The 18,306-nt window shown below is 41.7% G+C and overlaps 1 protein-coding gene across 5 annotated transcripts in view; it reads left to right on the top strand.

The window, feature by feature from the left end:
• The first annotated feature begins 562 nt into the window (after positions 1-562).
• Positions 563-18,306, top strand: part of TNC (tenascin C) — a 72,642-nt gene continuing 54,898 nt past the window's right edge. Inside the window, exon 1 of one of the 5 annotated variants that reach the window (XM_035341242.1) lies at positions 563-798. The gene's annotated coding sequence lies outside the window, so the exon portion shown is untranslated. The remainder of the gene's footprint in view (positions 799-18,306) is intronic. The other 4 variants (XM_035341243.1, XM_035341244.1, XM_035341245.1 and 1 more) reach the window with 4 other exon arrangements.

Raw genomic sequence — 18,306 nt, 5'->3', positions numbered from 1 at the left:
CCAGCTGTTGAGAGAGCAGAAGCAGTACACCGAGATGCAAACATCACAGGCTTAAAAATGCTGGCATGTGCCAGATCGTCAGCTTGTGTAAATCTGAATTTTTCAGTTGATTCCAGTGAAGTGGGGTTGATTTGCACTAACTGCTCGTTAGTCCTAGTGTGTTCTGTAGGAGTTTCTGGAACTGAAAGCCTGCTTGTGATTCCCCTGGTTTTATTTAAGTTTGCTACTCTTTCGCAACATTGAAATAATGGGAATGAGGGGTTTAAAACTCCTGATAATGTACTTTGCTGATGCTGTAAGGAAAATATTCTGCTTTCTGAGTCATTTGCCCTGAGCTGACTTTTTTTTTTAATGGTTCAGGGGTTTCCTTCTTTAGCCATAAATTGCATGCAAATTCTTTTTTTGTGTGTGTGTCTGTGTATGACAGTGTGTGTATGTGAGTGCGTGTGTGTTTCTTCAGAAGCTAAGCCAAAGAGAGAGGCTGTTCCTTTAAAGCAAAACTGAAAAAAAATGCCTTCAGGCATCCTATTACAGTGGAATGAGCCAAGGATCAGGATTTGCAGCTCAGCTATATAAACCCAGCAGAATCTGGCTGATCTGACCAGTTTGCCTTACTGTCAAACGTTTCTTTCACACACACACACACACACACACACACACTCACACAGAATTAGGCATCACAACTTCTCTGAGTTTTGACAGGACGGCAACAAAGTCAGAAGCTGATAGCTGACTTTAACATCTTTATTTCATGGAGGCTGCTCGCAGCAGGATCTAATCTCTGTCAGAGTCTGTAAGGTAAGTCGGCTTCCTTCCTGAATTAAAAAACCTCTTCTCCCACCCAAGTTTGCAGTAACACAGCCTTCTGTGGTGACCCTCACGGCTAGGACGTTATTCAGTCTGGGTAGTAAGGGAGCTTAGGAGGGAAGATTTTTGAACTGGAGCATGCCTGCCCGTAGTTTGTCTGTGTGATCCGATGCAATGATAATGTAAGAAACTTCTCAATGACGTTAATCTGATCCAATGAATGAATGAAGGATGGATTAGCTGAAAGCTGGGCATCTACAGGAATATGGGCAGAAACCTGGCTGACAGGCTGGGTAGAAAATTAGATTCGGGATTCCCTCATGGCTAGCCAGGTAATATAAATGTGTCCCCATCCTCACACCATGTACCAGGTGCAATACACTTGCAATTCTTAAATCTCCCATGTAACTCTTCTTCCTATGCTATTATGTGTGCCTTGGGAAAGAATCGGGCCCTTTCCCTTTTTCATTTGCCATCTGCACACTGCTTTGCTCTGAACCTTTGTCACCTTTCTCCCTGCCCATTCTCGCTCCAGTTTTTTTTAGAAGTCCAGTAACATCTGAGCCTGCTGTGGGGAGCAACAGACAAAGGAAGATTCAACTGGTATCTCATTGCCAAGTAAATGGGTGGGTTCTGGGCAGCGGGAGAGTGAAATCCTCCAGCATCATGGAAAAACCCGGCACTTGCTTTAACTGCTTGCTGCCGGCTGCACTGAGGTTTCTGCGTCACTGCCTCTGCACTCCCCAGTTAGCCTCAAACTGACTTAAAACAGAGAACTGACTGGGAGAAAGCCATAGCACCTAGCTTCATTTAAGACAAGCCTTCTTACTCAAAACTCTGTGTTACATCACCTTTGCAGAGCTTTCCCTACCTAATTCGCTCTCTAGCTACTGGGAGGTAGAGTGTTTGCTCTAAACTTCTGAAAAGTCCGTGTTATGTCATGCTGGAGGAGATATGATCAGATTGACAGGGCTGGGGCATGTCCCCTTGCATAGTGGAGACATGGAATTAAAAAGCATAGCAAGGTATTTATCAGATTTTTCCGTATGAAAAAGAAGCGAAATCAATGAGGTGCATGGACTGGGCAAAAACCCTCCTGTCAAGCTGTTGTGTGCTTTTTCCTACTTAAAAAAAAAAAAAAAAAAAAAAAAAAAAAAAAAGTCATTTTAAAAAAGTCATTTTACACACTTTGATTAATGTTATACTTTTTTTCCTTTTTATTATGGTGAGGTTCTGTCTTTGCCTTTTTAGATCTGTGAAACCTTATGGTTGCTGTAGTCAGTGAATGAGCTGGACAGCGGGGGGTAGCAACTGTGCTTTGAATTCTAGGAGGACTTGCAGAAAGGGGTGACAGGGTCTTTTTTTTTCTTTTTTCTTTTTCTTTTTCTTTTTATTTTTTTTCTTGCTGCTAATAGAAGCTCAGGAGCAAATGAAAGCGTTCAGCCAAAGTAAGAGACAAGTTCTATCTGCAGTTGACCTTCCCTGGCAGCGAATTTTGAAAGCACTTTAAGAGTTACCAGGGAGTTTGGGGCAAGCCCCTTTGCAGCTGCTACCTCTGCACCTCGCTCAGGGAAGGATGTGCATCCGAACTGAGCAGGGGGATTAGCAGCTGAGAGGAGGCAGAGGGAAGAGGGATGCCGTACAGGGCACTGCTTGCCCCCAGTGTCACTGACCCTATCACCATCACTATCCTCAGCAAATTGCTATTTGTTTGCCACGGTCCTTTGCTCATTAATTTTATCTTCTGGTTCCTTCCAGCCCAGAGAAAATTCTTTGCAAGTTCCAGTCCTTAATCCTTTAACTACCGTTACATTATCAGTGTTTTCAAAGCCACAGGAGAGCCAAAGGATCTGCTGAAAAGCGTACAGTCTGCAGATTAGTGTGTCATGTCTCATTTGGAGGGAATCTGATATTCCGTAGCAGAAGTCTCATCCAGGTACATTGTTGAAATAGCCATATGATAAGAGAACAAGCCAAATCCAATCCTCCCATTGAATTATAAGCTCTTAATGATGCTAGAGCTTAGCTGAAACATCCCTATACTCAGACTAAAAAGTGCTCTGCAAAGCTATAGGTAATTTGTTAGCTGGAGGTCTTTGTTAATGCAAATCTATTCCTTCTTTGATCCCACCTCTTCTGTAAGGGTGGACCATGTCTCCCTTGTACTCAAACTTAACTATCCTGTTGCTAGAAGAACATTGCTATAGGTATTCAGATTTCAGCTAGGAATAACTTATTTTTAACATTACTGCTTTTTTATAAAGTATCTTAAAAAAGCTGAAGACTATTTGCACATGAAGACGTTCTGACTTGCTGTAAAGAGACTGTCAAAGCTTTTTCTTGAGTATTGTTTCACTTCTGATAAGATGATGAGATTAGGTGGGAAGGCCTGTGCTCCTCAGGAGTTTTTCATCCTTTCCTTTCCAAGAGCAAAGCAGAACTGAGGGGCAAGTGTGTGTTTGAAACAGTGATGTTGCTTTGGAGTCAGAGCTTTAACCCTTTCATCCCTCTGGCAAAACCATTTGAAATAATGGACCTGTTTGTGCTGCTGTCCGCCTTTTTCCTATGACAGTTAATCTGTTCCAATAGCTTTGTAGGGTGTGCAGAGGTTTGAGAGGTGCTAAGTAGTAATGAAGTATACTGGCTTGTACGAAATAGCTGTTGGGTGTAAACGGATGTCCCACACTGGCAAACCTGTAAGGGAGAAAATTTTCATTCAGTGGCTCTTTCCATTACTGAACCCTGGTATCTGTCTAAGTTGGACATTACATTTGGAAGTAAGCTTAAATGCAAAGTGATTTCTGCATCCCTATCAGCTATACATTTACCCATCCTGCATGTATGGCACACAGTGAAACATGAGAATTCAGAGTAGCAAAAATTACTCTAATTTGAAGTCTGTGACTTGATATGTTCAGCTTTGGAAACCTACAATCACAGCACTGCTGAGCTGAAGGGCAAGGGACGTTTTAAAGGTCTGGTGTCTCATGAAGTTCCAGGCTTGGAAATGTATGATCTGTATCACTAGAAAGTTAGAAATCCCAGCTTCTCAATAATAAAAAAGTGTTTGTTTTGAACTGTGGCAGGTTGAGATACTGGGCTTTCAAATTGTGCTCTGATTTACCAACATGCACTTTCTCTGACCATTTCTGGTGTGACTTTAGTTTATCCTTTTCAAGGACTGATCATTGTCATCAAAACCAGTGTCTATAAACTATAGATGTGTGGAAATACTGTTCAGTGTAGTAGTTACCCCTAGTAGTTTTAAGGAAGTGGTTGATGTAATATTTCAGAATAATCAGTGTTAGCAAATTAGGGAACTAAGGAAAATAACTGTCACAGCTTATTAAATTAATGGGCAAATGTTTTATCATCATCCAAGCTCGGAAGTTTGCAAAGCTGGCACAAGGAATTGTAGGATGTGTAACTTTTAGCTCTGGACAGACAATATCAATATCAAAACGTGGACTCGGGAGGTAGAAGTGATCTGTACACACTCCTTATTTTTGAGTCCATAAGATGTGATTTAATTGACTAAACTGCTTGGTGTCAAAGTGGATTTGCTGTCTGTGGGTTTTTGGTTTTGTGTAGGAGTTTATTAGACGCTGCTGATGTTATTACTATTGCTACAGCATTTTATCATCTCATTGTATTACAAAGAGTGAACAGACGTGGTAAGTGATGCTCTTTGCCATAGAGAACTTACAATTGCTATCATTAGCTGTCCAGAAAATTGTTTGTGTTGTGAAGAGAAAAGAAGAAGGAATTGGAGTACTGGGAGGAAGATCAAATGAACAGCCCTGACAGACAATGTTGAGCTGTCTCAGTTTCCACTGGGCTTTGGGTTTTATACAAGTGTGAAACTCCCCCTAGCTCAGCGCTCACTGTCCATTCGTGCGTTCGATCCTCTGTCCAATCTGAACTGAAGTTAAATGCCTTCCACATGTGGGAAAAGTTAAAAACTGGGCATTCTTCCAGCTAGTGAAATCTTTCAGTGTATGATGTAACTGCACTGTGCGGAGTGGGCAGGCTGAGGAGGGGGAGGCAGAAAGGGATTCTGCCTGACAAGAGATGTCTCTCAGTCCCACAGAAAGTAGTTGGGTGTTAAGAGAAGGAATATAATAGGGATCCTTCTGCTGATAGTACAAAGTTTCAATTACTTAGTATATCTTTTTAACATTCACTAACAGGAGAAAGCTCATTACAGCGTGTTGGAATGATATATGTGCAATTATAACTAGACATGGCCTTAATGTAATATTTTGCTGGATTTCTGTATGCATCGTTTCTCTCTCTCCTACATACTGCATATCCTGATGCTGACGTAACAACAAAATAACCTCTAAAGCTTCAGTTAGTCTGTGTGTCTGTAGTTAGAGTGTCTTTAAAGAATACCGGTTAATACGCAAGGGCTGACATATCCCATGAAGCACTCATCAAAAGCTAATGTGAGATTTTGCTGCTCAGGCTATGGAGTCAACAAGAATAACCTTCCATGTATGTTTTTGTTTCACTTATGCATGAGTCAGTCTCCAAAGATAAATTCATCCTGTTGGAAGCAATTTCTCCAAATTCACATCCTTAATTGTCTTGCCACTGTAGTTTCAATTAAATTAAGGTGGGACGTTGCCAAGTTTTCAGAACTTCCAACCAGCGAGTCCCTGTGTACGAATAGCCTGTGGCATTTTGTATTCTTTGGGGAGCGGAGAACAACGTTGCCAAGTTTGCATTCAGTCATCCATCACATATTAGCCTACTGGAGGTCCATTCTTCCCTAGCAATAGGGGAGCTCTGCTTCCTACTTAGAAAGATTACTCACACAGAAAGCTCTTTCCCTGTAACCAGAACTGCACAGGGAAGAGAAAGGAAGCTTTCTTCAATTCATATAAGTGCTCGATTTCCAAACCCTTGACAAAAATGATATTGTTTCATGCTTAGAAAACATATTCCTTTTAGTAATTGAGTAGAAAGTACAGGGTGGTGGAACAGAAATCTTTTTTAAACAAATTTCAAAACCAGTTGCTTGATTCGTAGGCGTGACAAAGGTCTGTTGTAGTAGTCTGCCTCTTCCCCATGCCAGGCTGTAGCATTGACTGTATGTGTATAGATATTGGCCAAGATATTCAAAGGAGTCTGAAATTCGGTGCCCAGCAAAATTCCACAGTAAAGGGTTTGTTTTAACAAAGTACTTGAGCATTTGTCTGTGCTTTTTCCCAAGATGCATCGGAACATCATAATTTTGTAAACCTAAAGTTCCAAATAATAACTTTTTATGGGATTGGGATATTAACCAAAATATCAACCCAAACTGTCTTGATTCTTCTTTAAACTGATGTTCTTTTACATCATTCTGGCAGCACAAAGCTAAAAGGGGATGTAAACATCTTCTGACTATAAACAGAAATTAAACTGAGAGATCGTTTCCCTCTGTGTTCATCAGAACTGGCTAAGTCGTTGTTTCCACCATTAAGGATTGCCTGCTGAAAAAAGATTTAACTCCAGGAAAGAAGTTTGCTTCTTGTTCCCAAGAAATTGTGAGATCTGTGAACAGACAGATTGTGTCAATCAGTTTTGGACTTGCCTTAAAGGCAGGGTGCAGGGATAGCAGGTGGGACAGCTAACTGCGAGCTGAGTGCTTGTGACTGGGGGGTTCAGTCTCTTTGGTCTGATGAAAAGCCTTTGTCTGGACAGGCTAGCAGCTTTACTTGCAGTATGTGTTGTACAGCTCAGTACAAGACCTTAGTGGCTGTCTTCCTTCTTGGCCTGGCATGATCCCGTTTTGTCAGAAGTCAGTTTGTCAGGCTTTCAAAAGGAGCTCAGTGTCCACTTTGCACTGGTTCTTTGTTTCTACTGGTTCTTTTGGAAAACCAGCCTCTTCTGGATATGCTGAATCCTCCTAAATAGTTTCTCTGTGCTGTGTGACAAACGTCTATGCCAAGAAAGATATAAAGGTAGCTTGTGATGTATAGGCAATCCATTCCTCTTAGTGCAACACAGTGTAACGCATATTTTTCCTTTACTTGTGGCTTGTACTTCCCTTCTGCATTGCTTGTACTGCAGTAATTCAAGTCTGACTGAGAATGAATGCTGCACACTGTAGACTGCAAGTCAAATGAGAACAGGATGCATATTAAGGGAAAGGTCTCAGATCATTTTTCTTATTGAAGTATCTTGGCAGTGTAAATGGCTTCCAGGAAAAAATGCTGGCATTTCCCATAGTGAGCACTCCTTATGAATGTCCTATCTATTTTTCCAGATAGGTGTCCAAGCGAAGTGTTTATAGGAGGATATACCATCTGCAAGCCAGGGAATTTTTATTTCCACTGCCAAGTGTTAATTAGGATGTAGAATTACACACTTTACAGGTTAGCAAGTCAATCACAGCGACCCAGCACCAAAAGTCCTGTGGTTCCAGATTTGATGGAAAGAATGAAGGACCTGGAGAGGTAGAGCCCTTCTCAAATGCATTAGAGGCTATTTGCACTTTTCTTGTTGTTCTCAGGCTATTATTTCATATATTGTTACTTATATGTAACAGTACACTGGGATTTGAGAGGGTCACTGGCAGAAAGAGGGAAATATGTCTTCTACCAGCCAAGCCTGTGTGCCTGCCCATGCTTTCCCCATCAGTGGACACAGTGCCTAGCCTCTTGTGTCTGCAGGATCTCAGTGCCACTGTCCCATCTGTGTTCTGTAGAAGCCCTGTGCTTACCAGTGACATGATAGTGCCATGTCAGTGCTGAGGAAGGTAATTTTGAATGAGTTTATTTGCTTTGATTTGAGTAGAATCCCTCCAGATTTGGCGGTGAATACATTCCCACATTACTTATGGTTTAACCGGCACTATTCATGTGGGTAAATGCTCATCTGTAAGAAAAGGGAAACGGTCCAGAATTAACACCGTGCTTTCTAGGTTGTGGCTTGATTCTCGTTTGTGCAAGTTACATTATTCAGAACAGATACGGGAGTCTTTAAACTGTGTTTGTTTGTATCTCTCTCCAGATTTATACTTACATCACACTTGAAGTAAGAAATGTGTGATTCTGATAAATATAAATGTCCTACATATGCCATAATCCTATATCCTAATATCCTATAACTGTGCCTTACCAGACTGATAAAAAGGGGGCCTTAATGCAAATAAAAGTAAAGTCTACTGTATCTAACTTCAGCTGTTTCACGTGGAGAGACACTGAGAAGACACTGCTGAGAAGAGCAGTTATACGGGGTGCTGAATATACTTACAGTATACCTGCTTGTCATTGTCTTAATCATACAGTGGAGAAATTTCTCTTTGGAGAGGATGCCTTGGCTTGATCTGATTTGGTCTATGCTCATTTAGGTCAGGAGTACTGCTCCTGGAGTTAATGGGGAAGGACCAGTCTAATGGAGAAGAAATTAGAACCCACTGAGCATTTTTCATGCATAAAGCAGCACTTCATTGCATTATTCCTTGTCTGCTTCATTTCAGCATGCATTTCTGAGGGATGGTTTTCTCTTTTGCAGACCTTGGAGGCTGCCAGCCAAATTCTCATGTGACACAATTGCATTGATTTCACTGGAGATCTGTTGCTGGATAATTGAGCTCCACATCCCTTCTTTTATTCCATGGCTCAAATTGCTGTCAGCTAAGACTTTAACACAGACAGGTTTCAAGTCACTGCGGGTTAAGAAAAGGAGGTCAGAGCATTGGTGGTGGAGGTCTCTCAAGTCTCCCATTAGTGTAACAGTGCCCAATTTGTTGACATTTGAAGCAGCAGGGCAGAGTTTTGTCCGAGTTCAGTCACCGTTGCAACTAATCACTTGCTCAGAGCTGTGTATATGGCTGTATTTTCCATTACATTATATAAGTGCTTCTGCTTTAAATCAGAGCACTGAGAAAAATCCTCCGGCTGGACTGTTTAGAAACGGCCCCTTCTCCATTTTCAAAAGCCTCACACTCGATTTGCTTCATACTTCGTGAATCTAAATTTGTATTTTATTTTGTCTTGCCACACCATGGTTGATTTCACTTCGTCGTCACTCTTTGTTATATATTTTGTTCTACTAAAATTCGCTGCCATACCCTGGCTTGCCACACATGGAGATTCTTGATGCTACAGCAGCTGACGGAACTAGGCCAAGCAGCCAGCTAGCCTGGGGGCTGTTACTGGAAGTCAGATTTCAAGGAACTCCTTCTGTGGTTTTGTGAGTTAGAAAAAAAGTGCACATTCCTGCACATTTCAGATGCTAGTACCAAGGACAGAGGAGCTCTGGTGGGGAGCAAAAGCTGCCCAGACAAACTAATAATTGCTTGAAAAACAAAGAGTTTTCTAGGGATGGGTTACCTATATGCTTCCCCAGCTTCTGTTAAGAAGACCAAAGTCTGCTTAATGACAGGAGGCAAGTAATAAGAATTCTGATCGCCAAAAATAATGCAGGCTTTTGTGACTGACTTCTGAGACAGTTCAGAGGTGTCATTTACAGTGCTAAAAGAAGCATTTGGTTAAATTGAAGTAAAATTACAAATTGCATGTGAATTACCAAATGAATTCTGAACGTGTCCTGCTGCCTGCTGACCAGCATCATCATCTCTAGCAACTCATATTTCTTCAATGCTTCTTGTTATTCCATACGTATGCACATGTAAATTATTTGTGCACTTAGTTACAGCAAAGCCATTAAAACAGGATTCCACTTCACTTGCCTATATACGTGACATTCCTTCAGCTCAACTCACTTAAAATATGGAAAAAATGTGATGTCGGGTGTATGGAGTGGATTTTTGGCTTACCTCTTCCTTCAGAAGCACGAGCAATTTAAAAAACAGCTTCATCAGAGAGGCTGAAAAAAGCAATGTCGTTTCAGTGTGCTTAAGCTATTAACTTGTATACTATGTGTGTATTTGTTTAATGTGTCAATGCCTCGTGGTTCTTATGAATGCAAAGATCTTGTTTTCTAAAGTGTGGTTTTCACCATCATCTTTGGTAAGATGAGGAATTTGACACCTGCTTTTTATAGCTGCACCTCTTCACCTATTTATTCACATATTCGTATTATAATTGGCAATTGTATTGGTGATTCATTTCCCATCTGTTGTTGTCAGTAGAAAAAAAAAAAAAAAAAAAAAAAAAAAAAGATACTTGATACCTCACCTGTGAATTTAAGGGGCAAATGAAACTGTCCACATTTCTATCCCCAGAACTGGTTTCTGCTTTGCTCTCAGAAACTCTTGCTCAGCGTAACAGTGGGGTATTGTTCTGAGACCTTTGTGCTCTACAGTGAACATTGTTTTTGACTTTATCTCTCTAGTTTTCATTATGGAGGTCAGGAGGTCTAAAATTTTCTAAGCTCAGCCTTGCAAAGTCCTCTTTTTTCTGCCAATGGAGATAGCAACAGTCCTACATGGTCCAGCTTGCTGGGCCACACACAGTCTCACTGTCAATCCAGGGCAGCTCCTCTAAAGTGTAAATGAAGACAGAATTGTATGAATTCATTTCAGAGCCAATCTTGGTCTTGATGCAAATGTGGAATGGAGAGAGGACCAGTATCACATAGCCAGTGTGTGAAAGGAGTGGAGAAAAAAAAAAAAAAATCAGAAGTCCTGAATTCCTCTCCTTCCCATCTTATCACAAAACCACTCTGTGAAATGGGCTGTGGAAAACCTAGGGATGGTTTTGGGAGAAACACTATGGAGAAACACTCTGGAAATTAAACAGAGCCTTGTAAGTGGAATGAACGCAAGTTGCTGTGGTTCATGCAAAAAAGCATACAAATCTCAGAGTTTGAAACAGCATCAGCACAGCCCTCAAAATAATTCAAAGTGAAGTCTCTAGTGTCTACCCAGAAAATAATGAGCTCCTGACAAAGTGTAACTTGGCAAAGAAACTTTCCAAAGACAAGTTTAGAAAACTAGATCTTTTCCAGTTCTACATACGTCTTTGCTATGGGGAGGAAAAAGCCAAGAGAGAAAGCAAATGCTTTTGCTATTAGAAAGGCTTCATTAAAAGGTACAGTACATATTCAGGGGCAAGAGTGATTTCTGCTTGAGACTGTGTACAAAAATTGGTTTTGTTATGAAAAGCGGTATTTTGTTTGTTTGTTTTTGTTTTTAAATATTGGAAAAGGAAATACTGTTTTTGTCTAGGCTCTGTCAGTCAGAGGCTCTTTTCTTCCAGCTCCGAAAGCTACAGAATGAGCAAAGACTGCTTTGCAGATGGAAGAAAAAAAAAAATGTTTAGCAGATGCATAGTCCTTTCTTTTTACTTTTTTTTTTTTTTTTTTTTTTATCTCAAAAGTTTGTAGCAAATTGTTGTACTGGGCTGATTTCTGTGCACCCTGCCATGAGTGTGAATGCAGCTCAAAAGCACCCCACTGACCTGCTTGTTTTGTTTCTCTTTTCTGAGTTCTCATTTCCAAAACTTGATGCTCATGTATCTGAGCTCTTAACAGAAAAACAAGCCCCAAGTGCACACTGGGTTTCCTGTTATCTTTTGTCTTGTCTCAGCCATTGAGAGCTAGGCTGGATGGAGTTGGTGCTGGTTCTCCTATAGTTACTTCTTCTGAGTTTCTCTCTTTCAGTTTATATATGACACTTTTGAGTATTCTACCCCTTAAAATAACTAGCTAGTTTCTTGTGGCTTGGATAAAATTCCTTGTGTGGTTTGAGCTGGATGTAGAATTCTTCTTTGCTTCCTGCCCGAAAGCATGAATCACGGCAGTTGTGTAACAGCAGCAGACGTTGCTACACAACGGTGGACACATCTCGTCGTGGAGGAAGGTTGGGTGTACGTGTGTGCATGAATGTCTCCTCTGCTGATTTCCTAAAACAGTCTGGAGACTGTTATAGATGAAAGGGCATTCTGTAGATATAATTTACTTGGTTGGGCCCTTCTATTTTATCTCAGTTACAGATTTTTCTCAAATTCTGGTGTGTTTCTCTGTGGGTTTTGTTAACCTTATCATTTATTTCCATGGGTTCATCTTTTTATTCTGGTAATTGGCTTGGCGTATCCTATGGTTTGGCTTCAGATTAAGTATTCAGTTTCTTATTGTTACCCTAGAATTTCCAGCGGTCATGCAGTTATCTGCATATTTGCTGCACATCTCTGGTCAGACTTTCTTCTCCAGTGCCAAAGATATTTCCCTGAGATTTGCTTTCTTCCTTATATTGTATGGGATAACTTTCCAGTTCTTTATTTTGTATATATTTTCTGGCAATTTTATAGCAGTCTTCAGGAAAGTGTCTAAGTATTGAAATAAGAATTTGACAGTACCTTCCCGTGAGGTCCTCCCCCTGTGAGGTTTTACCAATGGATAAACTGAGACATACCAGACAATTTATGAAATAATTTCATTTCAGGAAAGTTAAGTTTTAGTCCTTGGTTCTAACCACGAGACCACACCATGGTTAATCCCAAGGTTGTGAGCACTTTCGGGAGTCTCTGTCGGAGCACGCAGTTCTGTGGGAACCCCACACGTCCAGCCCTAACGAGCCAGCTCCATTTAGCTTCATTTCTCCTCTTATGGTTCCAAAGACTGAGACTGCAGACCCACGGCTGGGAAGCTTTTGACTCAACTCCTGTTGAGAGGTAATTTTTCCAGGCCTGGGGAATCCATTCAGTGGGAGGCCTGTTCATTTTTCATTTTGCAATGACACTACCAGGCTGCAGCGTACTCCTCACCATGCCGTCGAACTGTCACACCCAGATGGATGTTTTCTTTGGCTGCCCTATACATCAGTTCATCTCTTTTTCTTTTTTTTTTTTCCATTTTAATTTTCCCATCAGTCAGCAGTTGACTCCCCAGTAGGTCCATCTGGCACCTTGTGTTCCCCAGTTTCATAAAGGAGAGTCTCCAAGATGTCCATCCTCGCAGCACCACAAACCACAGCTTTGTGGTAGAGCAGCAGGGAGTTGTGCTCTCCTTTGCCTGCAGTCACCTCCCACATGTCCCAGCAGGACAAATCCGGGGATATTTCCTCCTTTTTTTGGGCTGCCTGCATGGCAGGACCCAAATCACACCAACATACAAACTGCCATTACAAATGGCTAGAATATATATACAAATATATATATATATATATATAAGTTTGATCTGAATGAACACTTGTTTGGCTTTTTCAGCTCAACATTCACAGTTTCATCTCTCTACATCATAAAGCAAATACACTTAATCTGCTTTTTTTTTTTAAAAAAAAAAAAAGTATTTTGTAGATGGAACATTTTCATTTTCTGGGCTTTGCAGCCCTGAGGTAGAAAGGAGCGGCAGCATAAGCCATGCAAGACATTACTTCGGTCAACCCACTGCAGTTTGCATTATTCACATGAATTAATTGAGTGGCATCATTTTTACGTGATCTTATCCTCATTTTGCCTCAAACAAAGACAGCATTTTTTTCAAAACGTAACGCCGAGACATATTTTTAGCTGCTGAGACTCACTGGAGTGCCACAGGTCATAATCACCAGCTGGCGTAACATGCTTTGTAGGGAAAGAGACAGTGGGGTTGGCTGGTACACCAGAACAGCACAATCCCATTAGAAAGCAGAGACATCTGAGTATTTGCCCCCTCTGCTTCCCCACCTGCCCCCTCCTCAGCAATTCTTTCTTCTCCTTTCACAGGCTTTCAAGCTGTTTGTTTCACATCTTCAGCCAAGGCTGGTTCCTGCCAAGCATGCCGCGGGTGTGGGAGGGCGTATTATTTACCAGCAGCTACGATAGTTGTGGTGGGTTTTGCAGAATTAGCAGGCCTTGCCTTGCAAATATAAGAATTGGTGTCCCCAAGATCATCAGAAACAGGAAGGTAATACTGCAATCGGTCATCAACAGTGAAAAGCCCTTCGGCACTTATACCACTGTTCTTGAAGTATTTTGGTACCCAAAAATTCAGTCTGGTGTCTAATGGTGTTTTGCAATGCACCGACATGCCTTTACTTCCCTGCGGATGCCCTTCCGTTTGTAGAGGTGTCAATGAATGTAAGATTTGCTTCTCCTCTCCTGGGATGGAGGAACACATGAGCACTGTAGTTTCACTTTGGTATTACTTTTCATTTAGTAACTGAAGTCCAGCATGCCGTGTTTTATTGGAAAGAGAAGGATGAAGACATGACTGAGGTGGTTATTCTTTCAAAAGCGCCATTTTGATCAAAGCAAACCCACAGAACAAAAATTACAGGTTTCAAAGATGACTTCCTCAGAATGGTTTCTCAGGTGTCGGGTAGAATTTCTTGTTGAGAAAGGGAACTCCTGAAATGTTGCTGATACTCTAGTTTTCTTCTTGCTGAGTGTTCAGAATTGAATGCAAAATGGCATCTTTCAATGGCAAAATGAGGGTTGTGAAAAAATTTTCAACCAGCTGTATCTGTTAATTTGTCATCAGTTGGTCACAGCTGCTCCTTTTTGATAGCCGACATTTATACAGCTGTTTGTTTGCCAACACAACCAATGGAGAGGACAGGGAAGTACTAAATGAAACAGTCCAGAAGGAGAGGAGCTGAGGTTTTTTTGTTTGTTTGTTTTCTAATACAGTGGTCCACTGAGGTAACTGAATAACTACGGTGAATGAATACAGTTCTAATAGGTACAGGTATTTAATAACAGATGTCTTACAGCTTACTAACATCTTGAGCTTTGCTGATCTTAGATTTCACAATCTAAGGAGGCCTTGGGTGTGTGTCCTGTGAGGGAAATTAACGATGATTTTGCTAAATTCATTTTTTCCCTGCTGTCAGAGCTGAACTGCTATTCCTGACACGTGGTGTAGGGGTACTATGAAACACTACAAAAGGTGTCCGAGCTGCAGGGCAAAACATTATCATACAAAGGGCTGAGTCTTTTCTCCAAGTCAAATAACAACGTGGGGTATGTTTTAATTTACCTCCAGTGTTTTGGTAAGGATTTCACTACTGCAGAAAGTAGGCTCCGTGTCACTCCAGCAGTGAGTGGTACAGGATGGCTTCTGGAAGGCTTTTACTATTAGAACGATGCACTGTGATCCTTCAAGGTGAAACATGCCATGTGGATGCATATAACTGTTACCTGCCACAGGGTCGGGCGCTGTAGAAAATTTAAAAATAGATTAAGAGCTTTGTTCTGTCATTTGAGAGCAATGACTCCCTCTCGTGTGCCCCTTCCCCATCTTACTCCTCTCTGTTTTTCCTGTTGGATAAAATGAAAAGGAAAAAGAAAAACAACACAACAATTTCTTTATTCACTTCTCAATTCTGCCTGAGACTGTTTTTTAAAGACCCTTCCTTTGTGAGTTTAATCAGATGCTTGATAACAGAAAAAGCGTTGCTAACTAACCCAGGGTACAAAGAAGCCCCTTCAGAGGAACACATGACCTCATCGACAGGATTACTCTATCACATGAATTCAGACTCCATCGCACACCCAAAATAAATGTTAGGCTCCGTTTGCAGCGAGGTGCTTTATTCTCCTGCCTTCAGCGGGGCATAAGCTTTGCCAACGTCTTCCTCAGTCACTGGGATTAAAAGCGTATGGAAATTCAGCACAAGAGGCAGATTTTCCTGGTCACAAATAACCTGCTGTGCACTCAAAAGCTGCTGTTGGACCAAGCCTTTGGTCCGTTGCCCTCCTGGAACCAGGAGCTCTGGCACAGGTTTGCAGTCGCGGAGCAAGTCTGGTTTTCACTCACAGCTCCCATTGTCTGTCTTGGTTTTGTTGGGTGCTCGGAGCTTCGACAGCCAAGGGCTGGCTCTGGGAATGTTTCTGGCATCGGATGCAGCGCTCCCAAGACTAACCCTTTGCCAGAAGGCGGCACACATCCCTCCCTAATGTATAAGAAGCGGCACTATTGTATTGTCTCGGTGCTCTCAGTGTTTCTACCGCTACCATCTGACAGCATCAGTATTCCTAGAATACCCTTTTTACAGCCACTCTCAGGAAGTACGTGGAGATTTTCTAGCCAGGTGCTTTGAAATGTCAGAGCAAAGACATCGCTTGTATTTCCCCTGTGAATGGGGAGGACGTGGGGAGCGATGCAGCCTCCCACCCAGGCACGTTTGTGTTGGATATAAGGTATAGCAGCAGAGACCTTACGGTCTCCAAGAAAAGGCAGGAAAGGCCTCTGCTGTTGATGAAGTAAAATTAACTGACACGACAACATCCTGCCAAGTCATGAGCTGGAGGTGTGTTTGGTACAAGTCACGTTATCCATAGTCAGGAGCCCAGGAGCGTGCTTTAAGGCAAGACATACTCCACATAGACTGAGATGTGCCATTTATTTGATTCTAATTATGCGCAATTAACAATACAGTACGTGAGAAATTGAACACCAAATTATGGGCACTGACTGAATATTACTGCATTACACATCTAAATCAGAAATTATCTTCATTTGGTTTGAAATCAGATGAATTTACCAATTCCATTGGTACCAAAAGCGAGTTATTACAAGCTACTGATCCCTGTGTTTAGTATGGGTCTCTTCCTGAGTCTGGTTGGCTATATATATCTATTACATAATGCCACGTTGGAGGCTCCTTATGTAAACATTGGATATAAAACAACTGTGTTTGAAAAGTCATAAGGCTCAAACACAAGCCAAGAGAAGCTGGGATATTACAGGATTCAGCAGATGTCGTTCCCTTAGGGAATGATCCTGAAAATGAGAGTTCTGCATAACACTTGTGATACCTGTTGGTGGGACAACAGATGTTGCAAACCCTTGTTCTTGAGGTTTCCCAGTTGATATTTGTTACCATTTTGATTAAGACAATATGCTCAAGACAGTATTTGTGTGTCATGTTACAATATAAGTCATGCCTTTGTATTTCTTTAAGGGACAGCAGGCTTTTATTTTTCAGGGTGGCAGCATGAATTTATGTCTTTGAAGTTATTTGCAGGAGGTGACACTCAGGGTAGTGCAGGTTCTGCTGCCTTGTTCACTGCCCTGCAGTGCTGGCTGTGCAAGCAAGAGCTGGGGTATAGCTGCAACTTCCCACCCCTTCACCTGCCTGGAGAAGGGGCATCCCCAGGTTACTTCTAATATTTGGCTCATGACTATGCCTAGGAGCTGGTCTTCCTTGCACACAAGATTGATTTACCCCAAACGAGGCCCTGAAAAGAGCAAACCAGGTTGCTGTTAGTCTGACATCCTGCCATAAAGTGGTTTGAGCCCTATTCCAGGTGCTGTAAGCACGCCTCAACCCGCCCCAGGTGGCTCTCCTCATCCTGCAGAAGCCATCTGCCAGCAGCTGGCTGTGAGCAGCCAGGGGATGGGTGCTGGGGGTGTTCTGCAGGAGGTGAGATCTGTAGCACTCCCCGGGGGCTAATGCCACACAGATCTGCCCAGGCAAAGCTGCTGGAAGGGGAAGCACCACTCTTCGGCTCCTGTTCCTTGTGGGAGGTGGAGGGGAATTATTCTTCCCAGTCTTGTTCTGGGGATGTGTAGAACACACTTGAAATATAAGTCCCCTTCAGTAACACAGAGCATTGCTATGAGGCTAATCTTCTTTTAATAATGTTGAACACAGGTTTGTTATTTAATTTCCTCCAATGGTGGCTGCCCTCTGGAATGGCTCCAAAGGAAGCATTGAGTTTATTCTATAAATAATTATGTAGGCATGGCCTTAACAAGAGTATCTTATATCCAGCAGCCCTAAACAACATGGTAGTTGTTTCAGAGCAGCTCTGCTCCAGTCAGAGTGTATAATATCCAAAGGCATCTCATTTGCCCTTTTCACCACTAATCCTATCTACTGTCTATCTGTGGTCCATTTAGAAGGTGGCCAGAAGGTTCTTAACCTTTTGTTAAGAACAGTAGCCACTTGGCTACTATTCCTTAGCACATTTGGCTTGCTCTAATATAGGTGGATGCTCTATCTAAATGCAGTAAGAGAACTTTTGGTACAAAGATCATAGAATTTAGGCAGAAAAACTGAGAGGAGGGACAGTCTTCTACAGAGCAGACTGAAGAATCTCTCGAGGAAAATGGAAGCGTCAAAGGAAATATGTCATTTAGTTTCAGTTATTTATACCTTGTTTAGGATGCAAATCTCCTATAGACTTAATAGAAATCAGAATGTTAATTGACTTGGCTAAACTCATTCCAGAATTAGGAACAACCTCAGATCTCACAAGTCCTAACACAGTGCCATTTCCATACACCTGGCTCTCCTCTGAGTTCCTGCTCCTTTGCTCTTGATGATATAGCAGCAGTATATGCAGGCTGAATTTCTTTGCATTTCTTTGCTTTTCTCATCATCATCCAGGTAATTTGTAAGAAACATAAATCAAAAAAGTATTTAGGACTGTGAAACTGGAAGGCACCTCTTGGTCGTTGAGTTCAATATCCTGTTATTGCAGGCACCTCATCATATAATGTGTTTTTCACTTCTGTTTAATCATTGCATGTTTTCAGCAGTCCTTTTCTCCCAGCTGCATCTCTGCCAGCTGACTTCATTTTTCATTTAATTCATGAGATTTGCTCACTAACACTTAACTGATCAAAGATGTTACTGATACTGGAAGAAGACCACCTCTGATCTCTGAACTT

This window comes from Oxyura jamaicensis, chromosome 17 (genome assembly GCF_011077185.1).
Source record: "Oxyura jamaicensis isolate SHBP4307 breed ruddy duck chromosome 17, BPBGC_Ojam_1.0, whole genome shotgun sequence".
NCBI lineage: Eukaryota > Metazoa > Chordata > Aves > Anseriformes > Anatidae > Oxyura > Oxyura jamaicensis.
The sequence above is the reverse complement of the archived record's forward strand: the minus strand, read 5'-3'. Positions and strand labels throughout refer to the sequence as shown.